This window comes from Callospermophilus lateralis, unplaced genomic scaffold (assembly GCF_048772815.1).
Source record: "Callospermophilus lateralis isolate mCalLat2 unplaced genomic scaffold, mCalLat2.hap1 Scaffold_103, whole genome shotgun sequence".
In the NCBI taxonomy this organism is placed as follows: domain Eukaryota; kingdom Metazoa; phylum Chordata; class Mammalia; order Rodentia; family Sciuridae; genus Callospermophilus; species Callospermophilus lateralis.
Genome location: NW_027510486.1, coordinates 1,011,511 through 1,025,978, shown reverse-complemented (window position 1 = coordinate 1,025,978; position 14,468 = coordinate 1,011,511). Strand labels below are relative to the sequence as shown.

General features: G+C 33.8%; 1 pseudogene; it reads left to right on the top strand.

Moving 5' to 3' along the window:
* The first annotated feature begins 12,189 nt into the window (after positions 1-12,189).
* LOC143639980 (uncharacterized) lies at positions 12,190-13,917 on the top strand (annotated as a pseudogene).
* Positions 13,918-14,468: the final 551 nt, after the last annotated feature.

Below are 14,468 nucleotides of genomic sequence, written 5' to 3'. Positions count from 1 at the left end.
TCATATATGATTATATAAAAAATTATACAGTGGGGTACCAAATGTATGCCTAAATTCACAGGAAGGTTTAGAACTTTTTAAGAATTTAAGTCACTGCATTATTTTTTTTTAAAGAGAGAGAGAGTCTGGGATCAGGGTTAATTACATAAAGTAGTTCAGGGTTATGAAATTTATGATAGTACTGTGTAATTGATCTGACTAATTCACCAGCTTATGTTTTGAGGTTTTGTAAGCTTAACTCTTTTACATATTACTATTACTCAATAATCTTATAGAACACACTAAAATACTAAAAATGACAATTACAAAAATAAAGTGGTACAGAGAATGTTCAAGTTTGTTAAATCTCAAAATTAAACAATCAAGTAGATGTCATTTAAAATGTTTATTAAGGATGATTAACAATATGTCAAATTTATCCCTGACACTCCAAGCTATCTCTCAGTGCTTCTACTATTTACTTAATCCAGAATAAAATAATCTCCTCAAAGAAAAGATAATTCAAATTATTAAGAAAAGTAAATGTTCCTGTAAATATGGAATTTCATGGTCATGAATGAATATTTGATCAGTGAGCTCAAGCATTGTAAAGGTGGCTGCTAAGTGCTTCATTAACATTCATTTTTAAAATGATTTTACTTAACAGCATATGTACTTAATAATTTAAATATCCATGGAATCTCATATTGTACTAATTTTCATATTAATTATGTGGACAAACATTAAACCTTTTATTTTGCTATATTTTATATTTTTGTTATAGTTCTAATTTTTATCAATTATTTCATTTAAATTGTAGCTCCTTTATTTCATTTTAAATAGTAATTTCAAGCAATTACTGGTTACAGTTAACTCATAATTATGTAACTGATTAAATAAGTGGTTCATTAACTACTACTGGCCACTTTTTGGAATCATGGAAAAGAAAAACTGTTTTATTGCATAATTACCTAAACTTGTACCCCTACTAATAATGTGCCTGACTAGTTTCCCTGGCTCCCCAGGACTGCTGGCTTAGAATTGGCTGCAGAAAGAACAATACCAGGCTGCTTGATACAGTAATTCCACTTTCCAATCCTCTGCCTTCAGAGGGGCAGAGTGAAAAGGTGAACTAATTTAATTTCTGGCAGAAGCATACCATTTTTTTTTTCAATTCCAGATAAAAATGAACCAAAGGCCATTTCCCTACTAGATATGAACTTCAGATTTTGGTGCACAGAAAGAATTATTTGAAGTATCTTGGGATCCTGGTGTTGAGGATCTATAAAGGTTGCTTATATCACGGGGTTTGACACATTCTGAAATGTTAATCTTTGCTGCAAAATAAAACATGTTCTTTCTATAATACACTCTCTTGGTAATTATGATTTGTAACATTTTTATTTAACATTGAGAGAGATAACTTTAGATTTATCTTGGGTTTTTATGGCAAATTGTTGTTTGCTTATAACACTTGCTGCTACACTGATGTCAATTATTTGCAGAATAATGTTACTAGAACTTTTACACTAAACGTGAACGCTTACAGGCATTTTTAGCTAAACGATAAAAAAAACCCTATGTTTATAAAATTTTAAATGTCAATGGACAGAGGTAAAAATAATTGCAAACAAAAATCATAGAACCTAAAGGCATTCAAATTAAAATTAATTTCATGGAGCAGATTCTTTTGGTATATGGCACTGAGAGATAATATGGAGATTTTTCAAAGATTTAAAAGTATGTAATGCATTCCACTGTCATATATATATATATATATATGATTTAAAAGTATAGACAAAGTAAATTCAATGATCCACTTTTCTCTATATAGAAAAACATTCCCATAATTCATGTAATTTACCACGATATAATTTGAAGTTTATTTGACAAAAATCCATAAAATAAATCCACCTTATTTCCTACTTCTGGAACTTACGAGCAGGCATGAAAAACAATTATCACAGTAGAAAAAATGAGTCCCAAAATACCATAAGTAATTTATTATAAGACAGTCATCATCTTTAAATATATGGTTATATTAAATATATTCCTATTATCCAAAGAAAGTTCAAAGTTTTAAAATCCATACCACATGAATTTTTCAAACACTAGCCTACATTAAAACTTCAATGTAGTTTTCTAAATATAGATTTTTATAAAAATATAAAAATATTTTTATAAAAATATAAAATTTTTTAAAGCTTAGAGCCACAAGAGAAAGAAATGTTATTCAAGTATTCCTGGTAGTAACCACTTTGCTAAAATTTAAGGAGCTGTGTGTGTTTGTGAGTGTACCTGAGAAGGCTCAGAGACTGTGTGGGTCAGTTTAGAAATATGGATGTAGAGTGTGGAATCTTTCAGTTTTTTATTTTTCATGTACAGTAGTTCCATGACAATTTATAAGCTTTTGAAAATTAACTAATTCCATACAAAAGTTAATCCATATTCATAACTTACCACTGTGATTCTATTCCTATATACTTTGAGAATATTCTGTGTTAATTAAAAATATTGGTATATGTCGTATTTACCCAAGTGAGAACATTTAAATAAACTGTAATGCTAAGAACAACATGAAGCTGACTAAGGCATTTATGGCCATTTTTTTGTAAATTGTTTTAGTGACACATTTATCATCTAAATTCTTATCTTCTGACTCCTTACTGTTCAATAATTTTGACAACTCTATTTTACATATTAATAAAACAAAGAATGTTTAAAGTATAGTACATTTGGTATGCTTTTAAAGCTTAATTTCTACTTGCTTTTAGAATGATTTTTCTCTCATTGGAAAAGAATAACAATTATAAATCCCTAGTAAATAGAAATTTGTAAGAAAAGAATATAAGACTGGAACAAATTGAATACTTCTCTCAGGAAGTCAAGCATAGTCAGAAACAGAGTAGAGGTTAAGAATATAGGAACAGGCTGATATATCAAAGCTAGACCAAAGGAAGGAAAAAATAAAAATAAAAATGGGGGAGGGGAATTCCATGAAAATAGAACAAAGCTCAGTGGAATAGAGGAAGGGAATTGAGTGGGAAGGAGAAGGAATAGGAAGAGGAAGGAACAGTAGAATGAATCTGATCAAGCTTTCCTAGGTACATATATGAATATACCATAGTGTATTTATTTATAAGGTACTAATTTTAACAACTATAAATAAATAGAAGAAAGGCCATTAAAGGAGAGGGAAGTAAATGATGAGAAAGAAGGGGTAGGAAATAAGAAATAATGGGGACTGAACTGGAGCAAATTATATTTCATGATTGTATAATTATGTCAAAATGAAACCTAATATTATATATAACTAAAACTAATTTTAAAAATTAAAAAAAACAAAAGAATAGAGAAGCAGGGGTCATATTATCAGAGTACAATTCCGACAATGTCACATAACAGTACTTTGATTTGTGAAAGTTATCTAACCTGTCTTTCTCAGTGTTCTCCTTTGTAAAATGGGAATAAATAATATTGCCTGCCTTCTTTAAGGAGATGATAAAAAGAATACCAAACTCAAATCACTCAATATAGTATGTACCATATAGAAGCTGGTCAGTAAGTGATAACTATAATTATTGTGTGTATTATCAATATTAATCTGTTGTATCAAGTCTGTTCCATAATAAATCTAGAATGTCCTATCTATAATCAGTATCATTGCAAACAAAATGGTAGCTTTAATTACATAATGTTATTTAGTGTACAAAACATAATGAAAAATTTACACAAGTATTATATACTGTATATCACACATTAGGAATTATCACAATCAATTATAAAAATAAACTCATGATGTTGATATTGTCCAAGTTTTTATTTTATACTGAAGACAAATTTGCCTCCTTTTGTAACACGGACATAATAACATAGTGATGGTAGTTTCATGTCTACATCATATTTTGCCAATGGCTAACTATGAATTTAGAAGCAATTTTTTTAATAAAATGGAGATTTAAATAAATCACCCCTGCCCTGGTCACAGTAACAAACCTAAAGTGAAGAAGGGTTTGAACAAAACAATCTGACACATCAAAATGCCACCTCATATGAGCATCAGCAGTTTTACAGGGTTTGAAATGCCAGAACACCAACTAAACACTAACTAAAGAAATAATGCATCAATGAGATTCCTCTCCATGAATAAGAGAGGAAACTACACAGCTATCAAGGTGTCAGGAGCAGGAAACAGAGTCAGGGAACACCACAAACACCAAAATAATAAGTCAGAATGTATGGGAAAATTGCTAGGGGTTAGAATGGGCAGACAAGTAGACATTTATGATTAATGGTATAACTCCATTGTCACCTCCAGGTAAGCTTATATAAAGAAATATTAGTACAGTTTTGAATTGGAAACCATTTGAGTGTATATTATTACTACCAGTTCATGCCTATAAAATGTCAAATATAGCATAAAAAATACCAAATACTATATTTGATTATTTTATTACCTTATTCAACACTTTGTTTCTTTAATAAGTACTTTCAAAATAGTACCTATTGTATAAACTTTTAATCAAGTCAAAAGCCCTTAACCTAATATATAAGTCTCTTAATAAATGTAATTTTCTCCACACCAACCAAGCTGGGATCCTGAACAACCAACCAACTTTCACATTCCTTCCTGCCTTTGCTCACAAGGATACATATTTGAGAATGCCAGTTCTCTGCAACTTTCTATCCTTTCTCCAAGCCAGGGTTCATTAAGAATGCCATCTCTCCTACTACTTCAGCTTTCTGACTTATACTAATGATCCCTCATACTTAACAGGTTTATTATTGTCATTTCGGTACCTAATAATGTTCCAATAAATACTTCTATGTACTACTTTGATTCTCAAAGACAAAGTGTCTCTTACTATTTAAATTATATTCATTTTTGTGTATAATGCAAAACTCTTCTCAGAGTATGTACCTAAAACAATAAATGGCTATAAATCAACATACAACAAAACAAGTAATTTATCTCAATGTCCCCTTTAATAAATCTACTTCAATGAATAATGTTTGTCATTTTAGATGTATTTAGAAGACTCTTTATTTTTAAAAATAATTTGTAGTCAGTTCATGAGCTTACACTAAAAAAATTCAGTATTACAATTTATTAAGGTTTCGCTCTCCAAAAAGCTCTTGTTTTAAAAGCATGGTTCCCAGAAAGCAAGGTTCAAAGATTATACTTTTAGGCCTTGATCAGGACTATAACTTCATCAGTGGATTAATCCACTTGATGGATTAATAATCCAAATGGACTACTGAATGGTAACTGTAGTCAGGTGGAGAATGGTTGGAAGCAACCAGGTATGTTTAAGTGGGGGAAAAAACTGCTTTGAGTTTCTTCTTTTAAAAACAAAAATTGCTTAAAGAAGGAGAAAGCGTATATTTCCCAGTGGAACAACAACAAAAGAAAAACAGTTTTTTGTGTGTTTCATGGGTCATGTAATCTCTAAATTACTCAATGATATTGTATCTTTTCATAAAAAACAAATCATCATGCATTTTCTACTAATATGATAAATGAATTTTCTTATCACACATTTGCTGATACATGGGAGATGATGAGCCAAGTGTTGAGTTATAGGTAAGAACCAGAATGCTCCTGTTTTTAAGAGCACAATAATATGCAAAATAAATAAGACAGATACAAAAGTAACTCTAGGTGGATGCTGACTTATGGTAAAGGAGGTTATAAATACATAGTTAGGAGTTTTCCAAAGCTAGAAAGACATTTTATCTGGTGAGCTCACAGAATGTCTTGTGAAAATAGCATTTGAGGCCTATCTGAATTAAGTATGAGTTTTAGCAGGCATACCTGGGATCAGAGTGACCAAAATAAACACAACTGAAGAGATTAAAATAATAAAAATAAGAAACTAAAATGAGGAGAATCTAGGAAGAACTGAGAACTAGTCTATTTTTCTGCAATATGAAGTGAATTATAGGAGAGCCAGAGGACCTCGTTGTAAATCAGATTAGTGAAGACATGTGATGTTACCCTAGTAAGTTGTACTGATGCTGGTAAGATACACAAGAGTTTTATAATTGCAGAAAACAAAAATAGAAAACAACAACAATAACAAAAAAGACTGAGCTCTTCACAAATATACCTTCATGTAAGTCTTACAGCAGAACGCTTAGGAGACAGCCATGATATTATCTGATCTAGTCAATAAAATAGGATTTGTTAAATAGAATCCTTAGCCAAGACCTTCATTTTGCTGCATTGGTAGCAGATGTAGGACTCTGTACATGTGACCACCTCTGGAGTGGGAGTAGCTTACTGGTCTGCAATAGTGACTCTCAAAATAGGGTTGTATGGGAGAAATGTTGAGTTAGTGATGGGTAAAACCATCACATATTTATAGGCTTAGGTTAAGCTCATCACTCAAATAAGACTTTCCTAGATCTTAAAATTGTCAAATACTTTATCTTTAACTCTTCTGATATCCTGTGCTCATGTTATTCTATGAAAGTATCAGCCTATCCTGTCATGTCTACTTTTATTGTCTTCTGGATAAGAGCAAAAGTCATTTCAGATTAGAAGTTTAAATATGGTTAATTTTCATCACATCATCTGCCTAACATGCTGCTTTCTGCATAATGGAAAATCAATATATTTTACTAAATGGTTAATTGTAGCAGAAATAAATTAAGAATAACATATTTAGGAAGGCGTAGGGGGGAAGAGATGCAAACATGAAGGTCAGCCGGGAGGTATCTCTATCTGCTATTATGTCATAATTTTACTTTTTAATGACCAAAGAAAGAGTTTGCACCTCCCAGTCCCTTGTCTGCTTCTCTAGGCTTACATGACCATATTCCCTACTCCACATTCCTCTGAGACTTCATTCAAATCACAAGCAAATCACTAAATGATTTGCAGTGTATAGGTCTTTATGTTTTCATCTCAATGAGGAAGATTTAATATCTCACCCACACACCTTTCCCAAGTTCCTTGCAAATTCAATAATATATACTGAGAATTCTAGAGTGTGGCTGAATTGCAAAGGAAATTATTTGTTCTCTAAATCTTTTCTGTAGTGTAGAATTGAAATTTTAAAAAAACTATCATTTTTAATAAAATATAGAACTAAAATGATTAATCAAATAATCATATTTTAGGAGGAAAGAGTTAAAAAGCTAAAGTCAAAGCATTTTTAGCTGTAAGTTGCTGAAAAAGCAATAAAAGGTAGGCAAAAAAAAAAAAAAAAAACTATCCGATATAGGTGACCATGAAAATTTCTTTATCACTTGAGAATAAGTAGATCAAAGAATAAGTGAACAAATGAGCATGCTATATTTTAGAAAAAAATTAAGAAGAAAGTGAAAGTTCCATAGCTCAAGTTTTGAGTGGTTTCTTGATTTTTGCTCACTTGTAGAGGTGTTTTTATGTTTATTTCTTTTATTTATGATTATTCACTTATTATTCATTTTTAAAAGTTCTTTGTTTCCACCAATTTCACTAAATGTGAATTTGACATCATCAAAAGATTGCATCTGAATTTTGGATACTTTTAAACTCTTAAATACATCATTTCTATTCCTGTCTTGTTTTTGTAGCTGATATAAATACTTTATATGTTCATTTGAAATCATACCTGGTGTGCAACATTGCAAAAAAAAATCTAGCTGTCTTTTGAGAATAAAGCAAATCAATAGTAATATCTCTTAGAATAGAAGCACTTTCGTTGACAGAAAGAGCATGGTTTAACAGGAAGCAAAGTAATCTGTGCTTTCCATCAGGCTATTGGGCTATGCATGAGAAACCACATGCTCTGACCACTTGTTTTATATTAAAAGGCAGTCTAGCCTACTCAAAGCAGTGAGAGAAAACAACTTTCTGACATCAATGATAAAATCATGGCTTTAATACATAGCATGGTATAATTATAATTTTAAAAACCATGAGTATTTATTGAGCTCTATTCTGTTAATTAAACCAAATCATTTCGTTGCCCTCCAAAACAGGCATTACAAACTGTTTCATTGCAGCCTAAGAGAGACTAAGAGACTAAGATATTCCATGTCCCATCTTGGAACTGAAATTCCGTTCAGGCTTTGATGTTGATGATGATGATGGGAATGGCAATGATGACAAAAAAATACTTTAATGTAGCATAAGTATGTTTAAAAATAGCTATGAATAGACATATATTATAGAAATAAAATAAGGAACATTTTTATGTTCATCTACTGCGACAGATGAGGTAAAATGAAAATTGTTTTTCATGAAATTTTTACCTTTTTACATTTAGAAAATAAAGTAAATAATGAGGCATAAGTCCATATGAGCAATCAATGATTTTTCTAGATTTAAATATCTAGGTCAGTATTTATTTCCAGTTGCTAGAAAGTTATTTATTCATTTTTTTACAAAAATGTAGCACTTATTTATAAAATCATAAGAGAACACTGCAAATTTCTCTCCCATGAAAAATAAGTAAAAAATGCTTTATATTTAGTGAATTTTTACACTATAACCTAAGTAAATATCATTTACTTTATTATTTCTTGAAAAGTAAAACAAAGATATTTCTCTCTGAATTTCCAATGAGTCCATTGCAAAATATTCAATGACCAGAATTTACTGGCATCAGCTTTTTCCTTTAAAGTTATATAAAATGCAGAATAACCATACCAGAGAATGCTGGAAGGGAGTTTTCCTTGGAAAAGTTAAATATTTAAGGAGTTCCTTGATTCTGATTGCACCTAAATAGTAAAATTGTATCTTGTTTCAAAAAGTTGATTAAAATATTTTAGAATTTTCTAATGCAATGTTTGTTTTAATTTATATAAATAATTAACAACTAAATGGAATTCATCTATGATATATTTTAATGTGATGTTTAATGTGATTCAAAGTTTTCAAATACAATGTTTTTGAAGAAAACTGGAAAAGAACCTGAATCCAGAGAACATTCTCTAATTAAAACGACATGGCCACAAGATGGCTCCAAACACCAAATTATGTTACCTTCCCTCTGGGCAAGTGAATAGAATGTTGCCAGAAATATTAGTAGTGATTTTCCCTATAAATGGGTCAACACTTCAAAAAAAATAAAATAAAATAAATTTATTTCAATCCTCTGATGAACTCCAAAGTATAACTTCTGTCATTTTTAAACTGAAAACATTTAAAACAACACATAAAGTTGACAGCTTTTAAAAATTTGAAAGATTTTTAAAGGAAATGATTCTTTTAGAAGTCTGCACAATTAATAATTTAATAACATGTATTTTCTCAGATTTTTAAATTAATTTCCAACTAATATTACACATTTTTTTCTCCCCTTATTTCCAAATAAATGAAAGAAAAATAAATGCAAGTAAGTGATCTTTGTCTTTAGTATGATAAAAGAATTTTAAAACCAAACAAAGAATGTCTGATATTTAGCCCTTAAAATCCTTAAAAGTAAGGTAGACATAGATAATAAAATATACTGCATTTTATTTTATTTTTTATGCCATAATACATAAAGGCATTTTAAAATGTAGACAATGATAATAGAACATAGTAAATCAGCCTTCCCTATCAATCAGCTATAGGGTTAAATCATTTAGCCAAATATTACAGTGAGGCTGTGAAAAACAACATGCTACTAAATAGCCACTGCCACTGCATTAATAAAAATGACAAAAAGGACTATAATTTTGATTAACAGATAAATGAATGATTAAATAGGTAATAAATATAAAATATAGTATGACCAAATAAAAATTTCTATCCTATTTGTAGAAAATTTTATTTGTTGGCTAGTTTTAATGTTCTCTACTATGGTGACCTCACCTTCACAAGTTGGTACATAGGATAAAGTACCAAGAGTGTCCTTTTATATGTGAACTTCTAAAATACATTATTTGTCCAGAGTTATAAATAAAAATGAAAGATAAAATAGCTGATATAATTCTTAATCTTTATAATTAAGTTTCATAAAGACAGATACCTATGGAATCATAAATGTGTATGTATGTCATAAACGAAACTATGTTTTGGGATGTTTATGTAATCTATAGAAATTATTACAGAAGTGTTTTTAATTACAATATAGAGTCAAAAAGGGAAGAAAAAAATACAGAAACAGTGATTTTAAATTGATCTTCCCATCACCTTGAATGTGAACTGTGAAAAGAGTGAATTATCAAACTAAAACTTTCCACATTTTGCAGGTGGTTCTATATCTTCATCAGTTTCAGGCAACTTGTCTAAGAAACTGGTAGCCCACTGACCTTTCAGCTTATAATGTAGACTGAAGAATTATTCGTGAGATTTATAGGTATCAAATGTTAATGGGATTATTTCTGGAATGTTCTACCTCTGCTCATCATTCTTTCTCTATACTCATTACTCTGACCTCAAGAAAGAGAATTTGTGAATGAACCATTATTAGAGTATTATCAGAAATGGCTCAGGTTTCACCTGAGTGAGTTCATGTGGCTTATGGAACTCACAACACTTAGTCTCCATCTTTCTAATGCCCTTTCCTCCTCTTTGCCTGATTTGTGTCCTTTATAGCATTTCAAAATTCATGCCCATAAAGTCCGTAGTTTATGCAAAGGCTATCTGAGAATGCATTTTAAGTTTTCTGTTTGCAGTCAACTCATTCAACTCTATACAATTGACAGATTCACAATCTTTAGGAAATGAATATATTTATAACTTTTATATAAAAAGAACTTACCAAATACAATAATAGGTTATATCAGAATTTTCCAATTGCATTAATAGATAAATGGACCATGTTCTTAGAATCATTTTATACAAACTCCCTCCTCCCCACAAAAAAATTACAATGAAGAATTTATGATCTTCCCAGTAGAACTGGTGAGAGCATCAGACTTAAAACACCAAGAACTTACAAAATGGGACAAGTTAAAATAGTCAACAAGTGTAAAGTTGTAGTCCAACCAATATCATTTGATACGCTTAAAAGAAAAAAATATTTTTAAAAATACCACAAATCACATCAATTTACATAAATTAATAATTATGTCAATGAAAATAACCTCAATAGGCAATACTAGGACACCAATTGTGTGTTAGAAATTGTTAGGTACTCATGTTAGATTTCTTCTAATCATGCTTCTTTTAATCATGACAATTGGCCTATTATGTAAGTGCCATCATTAATCCCATTTAACAGATCAGAAAACCAGCAGTGGTATCGAATATTAATAAAATGATAAGTGGCACAGCTAGGGGTTTAATCAGTCAGACTGGTGCCATGGTTCATGCTTTTATCCATTAAAGGTCCTTATAAGAGCATTTAGTTTAGGGTCATTACATTTTCTAAAAAAAATAATTTCAGTGTTTCTGGCATGCAGTTTTAATACTGTCCATTCTCCTTAAAAATAAAAAAGCATTCTGAAATTTTATGTAAGAGAGTCTTCTTTTACTAAGTGACTAAGTTTGAAATTCAGGGGCTTTTATGGAGTGCAGATTTTCATTACTTGAGATGAGGAATCTCCTATTCATAAAAATTTTTAGTGATAGAACTTTGGAAAGTACTTGGCCTTCAAATATGTATTTTTTTCTGTACACTTCTTGTCTTGGATGGGCATAGTAGCCTTGAATTTTGTTACTTGTTTCAGTCTATATAGTTCCCTGCCTCTGCAAGATGAAAATTGGCTATTGCAATAATTGAAGTGCACCAAAGATCACCTACCAAAAGGCTGCTCTTACTGAAGCAGCAATTCACAGTCCGCTCTTGGGACAATGTTGAATGAATGAATCTGAAGCTACATACACACACACACACAAAAAAAAAAAAAAAAAAAAAAAAAAAAAACTTAAGTCAAATAACTAACTCACTTTGATATTTTTTGAAAGATGTCAGTTGGCATCTTGAAAAATGTCAGTTAGCTTTGAATACGTTAGTGTAACTTCAACAGTAAACATAAAGTTAGATACCTGTATTATGCACTTTAAAAAACATACTACTATCATTATATGTATCAAAACTGAAATATGATAAGTCATGTGATTATTCATTTAGTGCCTCATGTAAAGTACATTTCAATTTTTTTAATTGTTTATTTTCTCTTATATATAAATGTGTGTGTGTGTGTGTGTATATGGGGGTGTGTGTGTCTAAGTGTGTGTGTGTGTGTGTGTGTGTGTATGTGTGTGTGTGTATTTCTAGCTATCTGACAGTGCCTGGCATGTGATATTTAAAGAATACATGGCGCCGGTGGTCGCGCAAGGGTGCGGGGACGCCCCACAGGAACCTCCAATTTCTGTCATCCTCAGAGGCCCAAGAAACAAAGTAATGGCAACTGCCAGACTCCTGCCACTGCCAGCAGAACACCAGGCTAAGGTGACCTTCGAGGATGTAGCTGTGCTCCTCTCTCAGGAGGAATGGGATCGCCTGGGCCCTGCTCAGCAGGGCCTCTACCGAAACGTAATGATGGAGACCAACGGAAACGTGGTCTCACTGGGACTTCCAGGATCTAAACCCAATGTCATCTCCCAGCTGGAACGAGGGGAAGACCCGTGGGTCCTGGACGGACAGGGGGCTGAGAGCCAGGACTTGGGGAATGGCCACTCAGACAACCTCAAATGTGATCGCACTGCAGTCTGTGTGCAGGACAGCTTATCTTGTCCGTGGGAATGCAAAACCAAGGAAGAGAACCAAAATACAGATTGGCCCTTAAAGCCGTTAATTTCAGATGAGGTAACAGTGCATCTGGGGAAAGCATCTTCAGAGAGCATCGTTCAAGAACTTTATAACCCAGAGCAGAGCTTCTGCCTGCATCCAAGCCCTGTCTTCCCTGGCGAGGCTCAGGTCTCCAATAGGAGCAGGCCACTGACTCCACACCCAGAAGCTCCCAGTGGAGAGAGGCCCTACATGTGCATCGAGTGTGGGAAGTGCTTTGGGCGGAGCTCCCATCTTCTTCAACACCAGCGAATCCACACAGGTGAGAAGCCATATGTGTGCAGTGTGTGCGGGAAGGCCTTCAACCAAAGCTCAGTCCTCAGTAAACACAGGAGAATCCACACTGGCGAGAAACCCTATGAGTGTAACGAGTGTGGAAAAACCTTCCGAGTGAGCTCGGACCTTGCTCAGCACCACAAGATTCACACAGGAGAGAAACCTCACGAGTGTGCCGAGTGTCGGAAGGCCTTCACCCAGCTCTCGCACCTCATCCAGCACCAGCGGATCCACACAGGGGAGAGGCTCTATGTGTGCCCACTATGTGGGAAGGCCTTCAACCACAGCACTGTGCTGCGGAGCCACCAGAGGGTACACACTGGAGAGAAGCCTCACCGGTGCAGCGAGTGCGGGAAGACCTTAGGCGTAAAGAGGACCCTGCTGCAGCACCAGCGCGTGCACACAGGGGAGAAGCCCTACACGTGCAGTGAGTGTGGGAAGGCCTTCAGTGACCGCTCAGTCCTCATCCAGCACCACAATGTGCACACAGGAGACAAGCCCTACGAGTGTGGCGAGTGTGGCAAGGCCTTCAGCCACCGCTCCACCCTCATGAACCATGAGCGGATCCACTCAGAGGAAAACCCCTATGCTTGCTACTAGTGTGGCAAGGCCTTCGTGCAGCACTCCCACCTGATCCAGCACCAGAGGATCCACACCGGGGAGAAGCCCTATGTGTGTGGAGAGTGTGGGCATGCCTTTAGCACACGTTGCTCTCTGATCCAGCATGAGAGGATCCACACGGGAGAGAAGCCCTTCCAGTGCACAGAGTGCAGCAAGGCCTTCAGCCTTAAGGCCACCCTGATCGTGCACCTGCGGACCCACACTGGCGAGAAGCCCTACGAGTGCAGCAGCTGCGGCAAGGCCTTCAGCCAGTACTGGGTGCTCATCCAGCACCAGCGGATCCATACCAGGGAGAAACCCTATGAGTGTGGGGAGTGCGGACGTGCCTGCCTTCAACCAACACGGCCACCTGATCCAGCACCAGAAGGTGCACGGGAAGATGTGAGCCTAGGGCCTGGTGGCTGCAGGAGGCAGCCTCACTACCCTCCCTCGGGGTTCAGTGCCACAAAATAATTGCAGGGAGAAGCATGTTCTTCCTGTGGAAAAGCTGCAGAACATATGTTTTGTTTTCCTCAATATCCTGAAGTTGTATTGAAGAATGACCATGCAATCATAATGAAGTTTGGGTAAAGATAGCCATAATTCCTTGTTTCTTCAACATTAGATAATTCATTTGAAAGGAGTAACTAAAGGAAGTTAAAGTAAAAGGACTTGTCCCAAAATACTCCCTTATGTTCCCAGTGAGGTTCTTTCTCTTCTGAGGATGCATGCCTTTCCTAAACAGTTAGCCAGTTAGCTGTGAAACTTAGAACACTGGACTGTTTTCGCATTCTCTTGAAACACAGAAGTGCTGTGTGGATAAATTGATATACAACATCAAGGATCACATGACATCGCTGAAAATTGTAACTGTGCAAATACCTGTTTGTATGAAAAGAAAAAGAAATCTAAAGATGTGTTCATTAGAAATTATGTAAATTTAAAAAAAAAAAAACA